Below are 5280 nucleotides of genomic sequence, written 5' to 3'. Positions count from 1 at the left end.
GAATGCATCGAGACTTCCTGGAAGATGGCGGCTTAGTAAGACGCGCGGATCTTAGTTTCTTCTCCAGGACACCTACTAGGGGAGTAGAAACGATACAGAAAGCGCCCAAAGCCACAACAGAGATAAAAAAGACAGCGTACCCCATCCTGGAACGGCTGGCTGGCTGAGAGAAGCAGCTCGGGTGAGATCGCCGAGGCGCGCGGGCCTTACCGGGCGGGGTGGCAAGCGGCCGGAGTTACTCCCTTCCCCCTTCCCGGGCCGGCTGGGAGAATTGGAGAGGCGGTCCCCTGAAACAAAGACGGGTGGTGCCCACACCATGCGCAGCCCCCGGACCAACTGAGAGAATTGGATCGGAAACCCCCAGGCCGCGGAGAACGGTGACGGGTGGGGGAGGCCCCTTCCAAACCCGTGACTCCCGGGGAACGTGCACTCTCTCGGGCGGGCCGCTGCCGCTGGCGCCCTCCCGCCACGCTTTTTGCCCAGGGCCGACTAGGAAATTCGGACGGGCTCTTTCCCTGGCTGCGGCAACCAGCAACCCTCCCTGCGTTCGGACACCCTCCCTGCGTTCGGACCCCGGGCCGGCTCAAGCCGCTTCGGCTAGCGAACCCCCAGGACGGTGAGAGTTTTCCAAAGTTTAAGGTCCCACAGCACCTTTTACTGGTGGGACCCGCAGACAAACGTGTGCCACGAGCGCCACCTACTGGGCAGGATAAGAAAAACAGAACCCAGAGATTTCACAGAAAAATATTACAACCTTGCTGGGTCCAACACCAAGAGAAATCTGAATAAATGCCCAGACGCCAGCAGCAGAAGATAACTGTCCACGCTCAAAAGATTGAGAATATGGCTCAGTCAAAGGAACAAACCAATAGCTCAAATGAGACACAAGAGCTGAGACAACTAATGCTGAATATACGAACAGAAATGGAAAACCTCTTCAAAAACCAAATCAGTAAATTGAGGGAGGACATGAAGAGGACATGGGCTGAACATAAAGAAGAAATAGAAAAACTGAAAAAACAAATCACAGAACTTATGGAAGTGAAGGATAAAGTAGCAAACATAGAAAAAATAATGGATAGCTACAATGATAGATTTAAAGAGACAGAAGATAGAATTAGTGATTTGGAGGATGGAACATCTGAATTCCAAAAAGAAACAGAAACTATAGGGAAAAGAATGGAAAAATTTGAACAGGGTATCAGGGAACTCAAGGACAATATGAACCGCACAAATATACGTGTTGTGGGTGTCCCAGAAGGAGAAGAGAAGGGAAAAGGAGGAGAAAAACTAATGGAAGAAATTATCACTGAAAATTTCCCAACTCTTATGAAAGACCTAAAATTACAGATCCAAGAAGTGCAGCGCACCCCAAAGAGATTAGACCCAAATAGGCGTTCTCCAAGACACTTACTAGTTAGAATGTCAGAGGTCAAAGAGAAAGAGAAGATCTTGAAAGCAGCAAGAGAAAAACAATCCATTACATACAAGGGAAACCCAATAAGACTTTGTGTAGATTTCTCAGCAGAAACCATGGAAGCTAGAAGACAGTGGGATGATATATTTAAAATACTAAAAGAGAAAAACTGCCAACCAAGACTCCTATATCCAGCAAAATTATCCTTCAAAAATGAGGGAGAAATTAAAACATTCTCAGACAAAAAGTCACTGAAAGAATTTGTGACCAAGAGACCAGCTCTGCAAGAAATACTAAAGGGAGCACTAGAGTCAGATACAAAAAGACAGAAGAGAGAGATATGGAAAAGAGTGTAGAAAGAACGAAAATCAGATATGATATATATAATACAAAAGGCAAAATGTTAGAGGAAAATATTATCCAAACAGTAATAACACTAAATGTCAATGGACTGAATTCCCCAATCAAAAGACAGATTGGCAGAATGGATTAAAAAACAGGATCCTTCTATATGCTGTCTACAGGAAACACATCTTAGACCCAAAGATAAACATAGGTTGAAAGTGAAAGGTTGGGAAAAGATATTTCATGCAAATAACAACCAGAAAAGAGCAGGAGTGGCTATACTAATATCCAACAAATTAGACTTCAAATGTAAAACAGTTAAAAGAGACAAAGAAGGACACTATATACTAATAAAAGGAACAATTAAACAAGAAGACATAACAATCATAAATATTTACGCACCGAATCAGAATGCCCCAAAATACGTGAGGAATATACTGCAAACACTGAAAAGGGAAATAGACTCATATACCATAATAGTTGGAGACTTCAACTCACCACTCTCATCAAGGGACAGAACATCTAGACAGAGGATCAATAAAGAAATAGAGAATCTGAATATTACTATAAATGAACTAGACTTAATAGACATTTATAGGACATTACATCCCACAACAGCAGGATACACCTTTTTCTCAAGTGCTCATGGATCATCCTCAAAGATAGACCATATGCTGGGTCACAAAGCAAGTCTTAACAAATTTAAAAAGATTGAAATCTTACACAACACTTTCTCGGACCATAAAGGAATGATGTTGGAAATCAATAATAGGCAGAGTGCCAGAAAATTCACAAATACGTGGAGGCTCAACAACACACTCCTAAACAACGACTGGGTCAAAGAAGAAATTGCAAGAGAAATTAGCAAATACCTCGAGGCGAATGAAAATGAAAACACAACATATCAAAACTTATGGGACGCAGCAAAGGCAGTGCTAAGAGGGAAATTTATTGCTCTAAATGCCTATATCAGAAAAGAAGAAAAGGCAAAAATGCAGGAATTAACTATCCATTTGGAAGAACTGGAGAAAGAACAGCAAGCTAACCCCAAAGCAAGCAAAAGGAAAGAAATAACAAAGATTAGAGCAGAAATAAATGAAATTGAAAACATGAAAACAATAGAGAAAATCAATAAGGCCAGAAGTTGGTTCTATGAGAAAATCAATAAGATTGATGGGCCCTTAGCAAGATTGACAAAAAGAAGAAGAGAGAGGATGCAAATAAATAAGATCAGAAATGGAAGAGGAGACATAACTACTGACCTCACAGAAATAAAGGAGGTAATAACAGGATACTATGAACAACTTTACGCTAATAAATACAACAATTTAGAGGAAATGGACGGGTTCCTGGAAAGACATGAACAACCAACTTTGACTCAAGAAGACATAGATGACCTCAACAAACCAATCACAAGTAAAGAAATTGAATTAGTCATTCAAAAGCTTCCTAAAAAGAAAAGTCCAGGACCAGATGGCTTCACATGTGAATTCTACCAAACGTTCCAGAAAGAATTAGTACCAATTCTCTTCAAACTCTTCAAAAAAATCGAAGTGGAGGGAAAACTACCTAATTCATTCTATGAAGCCAACGTCACCCTCATACCAAAACCAGGCAAAGATATTACAAAAAAAGAAAACTACAGACCAATCTCTCTAATGAATACAGATGCAAAAATCCTCAATAAAATTCTAGCAAATCGTATCCAACAACACATTAAAAGAATTATACATCATGACCAAGTAGGATTCATCCCAGGTATGCAAGGATGGTTCAACATAAGAAAATCAATTAATGTAATACACCATATCAACAAATCAAAGCAGAAAAATCACATGATCATCTCAATTGATGCAGAGAAGGCATTCGACAAGATTCAACATCCTTTCCTGTTGAAAACACTTCAAAAGATAGGAATACAAGGGAACTTCCTTAAAATGATAGAGGGAATATATGAAAAACCCACAGCTAATATCATCCTCAATGGGGAAAAATTGAAAACTTTCCCCCTAAGATCAGGAACAAGACAAGGATGTCCACTATCACCACTATTATTCAACATTGTGTTGGAGGTTCTAGCCAGAGCAATTAGACAAGAAAAAGAAATACAAGGCATCAAAATTGGAAAGGAAGAAGTAAAACTATCACTGTTTGCAGACGATATGATACTATACGTCGAAAACCCGGAAAAATCCACAACAAAACTACTAGAGCTAATAAATGAGTACAGCAAAGTAGCAGGTTACAAGATCAACATTCAAAAATCTGTAGCATTTCTATACACTAGTAATGAACAAGCTGAGGGGGAAATCAAGAAACGAATCCCATTTACAATTGCAACTAAAAGAATAAAATACCTAGGAATAAATTTAACTAAAGAGACAAAAAACCTATATAAAGAAAACTACAAAAAACTGCTAAAAGAAATCACAGAAGACCTAAATAGATGGAAGGGCATACCGTGTTCATGGATTGGAAGACTAAATATAGTTAAGATGTCAATCCTACCTAAATTGATTTACAGATTGAATGCAATACCAATCAAAATCCCAACAACTTATTTTTCAGAAATAGAAAAACCAATAAGCAAATTTATCTGGAAGGGCAGGGTGCCCCGAATTGCTAAAAACATCTTGAGGAAAAAAAACGAAGCTGGAGGTCTCGCGCTGCCTGACTTTAAGGCATATTATGAAGCCACAGTGGTCAAAACAGCATGGTATTGGCATAAAGATAGATATATCGACCAATGGAATCGAATAGAGTGCTCAGATATAGACCCTCTCATCTATGGACATTTGATCTTTGATAAGGCAGTCAAGCCAACTCACCTGGGACAGAGCAGTCTCTTCAATAAATGGTGCCTAGAGAACTGGATATCCATATGCAACAGAATGAAAGAAGACCCATCTCTCACACCCTATACAAAAGTTAACTCAAAATGGATCAAAGATCTAAACATTAGGTCTAAGACCATAAAACAGTTAGAGGAAAATGTTGGGAGATATCTTATGGATCTTACAATTGGAGGCGGTTTTATGGACCTTAAACCTAAAGCAAGAGCACTGAAGAAGGAAATAAATAAATGGGAACTCCTCAAAATTAAACACTTTTGTGCATCAAAGAACTTCATCAAGAAAGTAGAAAGACAGCCTTCACAATGGGAGACAATATTTGGAAATGATATATCAGATAAAGGTCTAGTATCCAGAATTTATAAAGAGATTGTTCATCTCAACAACAAAAAGACAGCCAACCCAATTACAAAATGGGAAAAAGACTTGAACAGACACCTCTCAGAAGAGGAAATACGGATGGCCAAGAGGCACATGAAGAGATGCTCAATGTCCCTGGCCATTAGAGAAATGCAAATCAAAACCACAATGAGATATCATCTCACACCCACCAGAATGGCCATTATCAACAAAACAGAAAATGACAAGTGCTGGAGAGGATGCGGAGAAAGAGGCACACTTATCCACTGTTGGTGGGAATGTCAAAGGGTGCAACCACTGTGGAAG

At 39.8% G+C, this 5280-nt stretch overlaps 1 protein-coding gene across 7 annotated transcripts in view; it reads right to left on the bottom strand.

Moving 5' to 3' along the window:
• The window catches only part of FAF1 (Fas associated factor 1), a 667255-nt gene that overhangs the window by 404192 nt on the left and 257783 nt on the right, over positions 1 to 5280 (bottom strand). The window lies entirely within an intron of this gene.

The sequence above is a fragment of the Tamandua tetradactyla genome, chromosome 2, assembly GCF_023851605.1.
Source record: "Tamandua tetradactyla isolate mTamTet1 chromosome 2, mTamTet1.pri, whole genome shotgun sequence".
NCBI lineage: Eukaryota > Metazoa > Chordata > Mammalia > Pilosa > Myrmecophagidae > Tamandua > Tamandua tetradactyla.
Note: the sequence above shows the minus strand (reverse complement) of the source record. Positions and strands in the feature narration are given on the sequence as shown.